Source organism: Erythrolamprus reginae, chromosome 3 (assembly GCF_031021105.1).
Source record: "Erythrolamprus reginae isolate rEryReg1 chromosome 3, rEryReg1.hap1, whole genome shotgun sequence".
NCBI lineage: Eukaryota > Metazoa > Chordata > Lepidosauria > Squamata > Dipsadidae > Erythrolamprus > Erythrolamprus reginae.
In genome coordinates, this window is record NC_091952.1 from 193,420,511 (window position 1) to 193,428,050 (window position 7,540).

Here is a 7,540-nt window from a genome sequence, read left to right on the forward strand (position 1 = left end):
TTCCTTCCTTCCTTCCTTCCTTCCTTCCTTCCTTCCTTCCTTCCTTCTTCCCTCCCTCCCTCCCTCCCTCCCTCCTTCCTTAGCAATTTTATACAACTTTCCCATCCTTCCTTTTGGCTGAGCCTGACTATGATGTCCAGACAAATTCAGCCACATTTTGCTACCTACTAAGATGGAAACTCATAAAGTAACCAGAAAATGTTCTGAATCATGAATTAAGACCTCAGTATGTCTGACAACAGAATGATTGCAATGGCAAATCTCAGTTATAGACAACGTCATTTGTTAAAAACAAAGTTCATTCATGTAACGGCTTCCTAACTTTAGATTGATATTGGGAAGCCTGTTGCCCTTTAAAACATGACTTACAAAGCTATCTTTGGAAACACTTGCACAGCAGGGACCATTAAAGCAAATGGAACTTTCTAGTAGTGAAGCATTTTGTTGATTCATAGCCTAAGTCAGCTCAAGAGAACCTTACCCAGAACTAATTCTGCATGGGATGGAATAACTTTTGCTTTGACAAAGTATAGAGGAAAAATAAAAAAGGTGAGAGATTGTACTCATTCTTATTTTCCAGAAACAGAAAATATCTAGAAGACATTTAATCAAGGTCAAACTAGGGTGTATGGCAGAACAAAGAAAATAACCTCAAACATTGTTAACCCTTTCCTTTTTAACCATGCATTCCTTGGAATTTTGTTGGTTCTCAAAATCATTACATTTGTGAAAACAGATCAGTTTTCCAGTCACCATTTGGGAAAATTGATGAAATTGCTAGCCAAGCATTTATTTAAAGGGAATGAACATCTTCCCATCATTCAAATATTAACATCTATTTTGCCTGTGAAAATGCATTCACGTTGAACATTCTTGTGGTTTTGTGGAATTACATTATTCCTCTTTCTCATATTCAAGAACCATTTTGTATGTATTAAAATGTTTACTTTGTACATCTTTCAGGATCCATCAATACTTCATAGAATCTAATACATATCCTTGGCAAAATGCTTCCTAATCTCTTCCACACTTTGTACTCTTCTTTCTTTGTTTTAAAAATTAATGTTTGGAGTACAACACTCAAAACATAGCAATCACAGGAATATCCCAACCTTATTTAACATTATTCTGAGTTGAAATAAGTTGATGACAAGGGATAAGGCCACTTTCATGCCAATCCCCTAATGGTTTTGCATGCATGGTTGCTTTCAAAAATCTTTGCACAAAGTTTGTGAAAGCTGGTAAGGCTATTCGGCCAAATCTTTTATCATGTCTTCACACTAACTATGCTAAGATGTTTCTAAGCCTGTGTGAGGATTTCATCTATACCATTATACTTGCTCTTAAGCATTTGGTTAATTTTAGCCAGCTTCACTTCTTTATCTTTGATAAAAGGCTGCATTTGAGCAAATGGGCTTGGCATTTCCTGCGTTTGGCTTTCCAGCTTTATTTGACCCTTAGGGACTAAGAACTTGCAATAAAGCACAAAAGCAAAAAAAAAAAAAAAAAAAGACTGCACAATAATTGGAATGCAGCTTAAGGGGTTCTTTAGGTAGATCCTTGAAGGGATTTACTATTGCATCTCAGTTCACAGGCCCTGTCCAACATCTGAAATGGAGGAATGAAGCTTTTAAAAAATGAATAAATATATTACTCATTTCTCACTTCAGCCTTTAGAAGGAAGTCATGTTTTTCAACTGATACAAAATATCTTCCTTCGGGACAGGCTTTGGTTCTCTTCTTGAATTTAGAAGCATTTGCCGGCAAGACTTCCTATTGCCCTTGGCTTGGATTTGAGTTTTGCAGCTCATTTGTGCCCCTCCAATTTCAGTCAATGCCTCTTCAATTTGTCAAAGCTGAAAATCTCTGTCTTTTTAGGCACTCAGTTCTAGCCTTTTTAGTCACCCTGAATTATTTCTAGCAATGCCAAGGTTTTCTTAAAAACAAAACACGTTTCAAAACATGATGTAGGTTCTTTCACTGGGTTATTTGGTTGATTTAAATGCCGAAGGAACAGAAGTGTGTGACTCAACCCTTGCCTCTTTTCTTCAGCTTTTTGAAAAGAAAAGTTCAATTTCATGTAGCATGTTGAAGTATTTTCTCTTTGGAATTACATTTTCTTCACATTCCTATCAACTGTTTAAAGGTAGGCCCTATCTGTTTAATTTTGAACTTCATAATAACTTGAGACCAACGTTATTACCTTCAAAGGAAATTAAACTCAATGTTTATGGAAGATGTGAGTTTGTAGACAATAGCGATTCCGGGTAAATGGAATATAATGCTTTTAGGTCAAATGTTTATCTCATGCATAAACCTTTTTCACTGCTTACACTTTTAAACTTTTGTATTTTAAAAACTGATGAAGTTTTATTAAATATTCCCTGAAAACAAGAACAAGGAATCCCAATGCACTGTTTTTCTTCTTTCATTCCCTTCTGTTCTTAAATTCATCTTCCCTCTCTCACACCCTCTCTCCCTATCATATTATCTAAATTTATATTATCTAAGTTTATCATTGGCTAATCTACCCATAAAATGTGAAAAGGGAAATTATTTATATAACTTTGGAACAAGATTTTAATTTAAACAAACATTTTGATTGCCACTTGAAATAAGGTTCTATTCTAATAGAATTGGGGTTCAGTTTGGCATTGAAATTAGCATATCTGCATGTATGGATTTTCTTCTGAAATAAAGCAGATGTAAGTCCCATTTGACAAGTGCTTATTACATTGACAAATCTACCAAATCTACATCCAATAAACCCCCTCCTCCCAAAAAAGGTATGAGGAAAAATATCTGAGGAAAATTAGGCAATGAGCGGGGATGGCGCAGTGGTTAGAGTAAAAGAATGCAGGCTACTTCAGCTAACTGCTAGCTGTAGTTCAGCATTTCAAATCTCACCACCTCCGAGGTGAGTACCCAGATAGTTGACAGCAATATACTGAGTCTGTAAACCACTTATGGAGGCCTGTAAAAGTACTATGAAGCGGTTTATGTCTAAAAGCTATTTCTAAATAATATTTAAGTATTCAACTGCCAAAAACCATCCTACCATGTCCAGGTGACATTTTCTCAGTAAAATAAATGAAAATGCTATTGTTACATATTTTGTATGTGGAAAGTTTCATTTTCAATTCTTGATATTGCAAGGTTCAAGAGTAAAAACTCTTTATTAAATCCCACATAGTATCTGACAATCATTGTATGAACAATTTTGAGTATTGCGGAGCAATGAACCTATCAGATGTAAGGCAGATTGATATGTCTTTAAAATCTCATCTCCTGTGATGGAATAAATAATGGACCATCTGCTACACTTTATTCAGGTATATAAAGCAGCCATGTTGCCCTACCACAGAAGTGTAGTCCACCTTGAGTGATTACTCAATGACAGCATAGGAACAAATGTTAAGAGGACTCTAATTACCAAACACAAATCTTGGCAGAAGAATCTATTTCTGGAATCTCATTATAATTATGTTCAGTCAAACAGCAACCTCATCTGAGGTTTTAGACAGCAAATGACACCAAAGGTCTGATTAAGCAAGTAATAATTTTAGGTGTACAGAAAGTGTACCAAACGACAACATAAAACAAACTATTTTGAAAATATTAACATAAATCTAGGATGGTGTCTATTTTAATTTTATTTTAATGAGGTATGTAATAGAAAACCTAACAGTGCTTAAAGTAACAGATTTTTGTTTGCTAAGCTTGGCTGCTGGTGAAAAATGATCTGCAAACTGATTAGGTTAGAAATATAATGTGTATTAAAATTGCTTAAGTAACTAAGTCAGGATTTAGCCAAAGCTAATGAAAATACCTTGAGGGTAGCACTATTACTATACTGCCTTGAAATTATAATTTCAGGAAGAAAATTGGGCAACATATTTAAGTGGTGGGCAAAAATAACTTTAACTGTTAATAAAGGACAGAGACCATTAAAATATAAATTACAGGTGAACTTTAGAAAGCAAGTTTCCTGCAGCACTATAATTAGAAATGGTAATACTGTTGTACTTTGTAGATAGAAACCAGGATAAATCCATGGCCTTCTTTTAATACAAGGGTGAGAGGAAGCTTTGCTCCAGTCTAATTATGAAATTTTAGAATTCATATTTCCTAAACTATTATTATTGACAGGCATTCGGCCTGCTGAGCATAATTTTCAAGAACAACCTCTCCCTCTGCCTGGAAAGATTTTGACCAGCATACTACTTGTTCTAACATATGCCAGAGAAACACATTAACCTTACGATCGATACAAAAGCTATGAATGGTGCAAAGAGGCATGGAAAGATACATGCTTAGCAGTACAAGACAAGATAGAAAGACTTGGACAATGCATGTGGATTGTCCCATGATGTTAACAAACATCATGCCAATTAAAAAACAGGATCCGTGAACATCAGCCAGCAGTAAAATGCCATGATCCCAAATCCTTAATACCAAACACACTTATACCAAACAGCACCAGTTCGATAGGAGCAATACAAAAATCATCAGGTATGCTAACACCTGTTCTGTCGAGCTCTGATAGAATCCTCCCACAAATGCACAGAGACAATTTCAGACACACACACATTTGAAAATTCAAAACAATGCTCTTTATAATGAGCCCTCTTTTGGTATAGCAAAGAGCACTGTACCAAACAAACTGGTAATTTGTACAAGTCCCGTATCAGTTCTGTGATACTTAGCTTGCAGCTGTGAGGCAATTCAGTCCTTCTTTTTTCACAAAGTGAAACTTACTTTGCTCTGGTTTAGTTTCACAACGGGGGAAAATCAGCACACAAAAAGTCAGTAAAGCAGTCATGAAACACGATCAGATAATCCTCCACAATGGCCAAACCCACAGGCTGCTCTTTATAGCAGCCTCACTAATTACCACAGCCCCACCCAACCACAGGTGGCCTCATTTTCTTTGATAATAATCTCTCAGTTGTTGTTGACTATGCATCACTCTCTGCATGCGTGGCTGTATCATTAACTCTTGTTCTGAATCCAAGGAGGAGCTAAATAATTGATCTCCTTCTGAGCTGTCTGCCCCACTCTCCTCCTTCCTGTCACTCGTGTCTTCTTGGTCAGAGGAGCCTTCATCATCGGATTCCACCAGGGGAAAAACAGACTTGCAGCATGTGGATGTCTCCCCCACATCCACAGTCCTTGGGGAAGGAGCTGGGCCAGAGCTAACCACAACAACACCCACCATGCTCAAGAATTCATCAAGGCCTGTCACTCCACAAGCAATTCCATCAACAGACACATTGACTACAACAAGCCTACAACCCCTTCAGAATACAAATCAGCCATTCAGCTAACCAGAGACTGTACTGACCCTCAACCAACCCATGCAAGCCCATCCAATCATCACTTCATCTTCAAATGATCACTGCCTGGTGTAACCTCCCCTTCAAAAGACCCATCACAAGACTCTCACTGATGACTCAAATCTGATCCAACACAAAGCTTGAGACTGACATGACCTAAACTCAGCTGTAAATGATATCTAGCCTGGTAATGAAATCTTCAGAAACTAACCCACAAGTTTGGAGACTGAACTTTCACCCTCAAAACTTTTTTTTCCACCATCCATTTGCCATTCTAATTTGTATTGCCTATATGGTAGCCTCTGTTTACTTATCCTGTCATCTTGACTGCTTCATTGAGGAATCGATACAATGCTAATATTCTATTGATTTCTAAAAGTCTTCTTGTTTGAGTTGCAGCAATATTAATGTTCTAATTACAGTATAATGTAACTTTTTAGATAATTTGGAGCTCATTTCCTATTGGCCATAACAACAAAATTGGTCAGGACTGATTAGAATTTTAATTCAAAATGTAGGGGGAGCAAAGATTCATCATCTTCATTATAAGAAATTGTTTTTTTCTCGGTTCAGAGTTAAATGTAATGCTTCAATGATTTGTACCCATTATCCTTATGAAAGCTTTCATTTTACTGAAATGTAATATTGCTTGTTATTGGCTTGAGGTCACTGTAACTATTAATGCAACAAAAAACAGAACTGGATAATTGTACTTACTTACAGCTTACAGATGGCAAACTTATTTTACATATTCTTATAAGCAATGACTTGTGATTATCTTCATGATTTATTTACACAGTGCTACTTCTGAAGGTATTTGCAAATAGAGCTATTTTTTTAACACCTAGTCACTTATCCATTGTATCTGCTTTAATTTGCAGTTTAATTGGATATGAGTTTATGGTTATGTGGTTGATGAAAAAAAACCATGCACGAAAAACCTTATTTTATCATTATATTGCAAAATGGTTTATAATGCAGCCTAAAAACCTAGCTGGGAATCAGGTAACTGTTGGGTTCTGGCAGAGGATCCTACAATGTGAGATCATGAATACAATTAAAACATGTCCACTTAATTTGAAAATACCTACCTAGTTGGTCCAGTATTTTCAGTTTATGCTAGCAACATCCTTTAAAAAAGTGAACTCTCTAAGGAGTTCTATGAACAGCTAATAGCGTACATTTATGTCCCATATTTTAATACAAGAAAATTTATGTTACGGAGAAACATCAACTCTACTCTCTATCCATGCAATTCTTCATAGCCATTGTAGAGTAATTGCTTCAAAAATTCCAGTTGAATTAGCTTAGAAACTTTTAGAAGCAACTAATTATATCATCATCATCATCATCATCATCATCATGTACAACTAGTTATTTTTCTGCATGCATAGGACATGTTTTTGGTCTAAATTATCTTATTATTTTGTCGCCTAGCATTACAAATATGCATTCTGCACCATTCTAGTTCATCTCTAAAAGGGAAAAGCTTCTGACAGGAATTCTGGACAAATGCTATAGATCACCAAACATTTAGTGACTATTTGAAGTTATGACAGTGTTGAATGAGGAGAACTTGTGAAAAATCCTCAGTCATCACAAGACACACATAATTGTGTGGGAATTTAGGTGCTTAGCAACCAGTTGACAATTACGACATTGAATCTGTCTTGCAACGACTGTCAGTTGCAATTTTCAATGCGGGCTTCTAACACATTCAAATTCAATAGTGAAACCAGCGGGAGGTCACAAATGTTGCTCATGTAACCCTGAGATGCTGTGACCATATGGAATTTACCTAATGGCAGCAGCTAGGATCCCCACAACTACCATCATAAGTCAGCACTGACATATATGATATCACAGTTTACAATGTGACACTTAGCAATGGAATTCTTTCTTCGAATTGTCATAGTTAGGAGAAGACTACTCAGTTAAGTAAACAATTCCTCTTTAGAATGACTAGCAACTTGAGGCAGAAAACAGTTTATATATCAGACTGACCCACCATTTGTTTGGGACCTAAAGTATATGCACTTTGGGTACCATTGACTGAACAATATCCAATGGGACCTCTCTCTGCTGTGGCACTAGTCTTTAGGAATAATATGCCCCCAGTTATCTGAATGGCTCTCTTCAATGACATTGAAGCTATTAAATTCCTAGATATCTTTCTAGGCCTTGGGACAGGGGAATGGCTGAGT

General features: G+C 36.3%; 1 long non-coding RNA gene across 1 annotated transcript; it reads left to right on the top strand.

Moving 5' to 3' along the window:
- The first annotated feature begins 470 nt into the window (after window positions 1–470).
- Window positions 471–5,932, top strand: LOC139165899 (uncharacterized). The gene is made up of 3 exons (XR_011558834.1): window positions 471–549; window positions 2,053–2,146; window positions 5,016–5,932. It is a non-coding gene; the product is annotated as an uncharacterized lncRNA (long non-coding RNA).
- The last annotated feature ends 1,608 nt before the right edge of the window (window positions 5,933–7,540 follow it).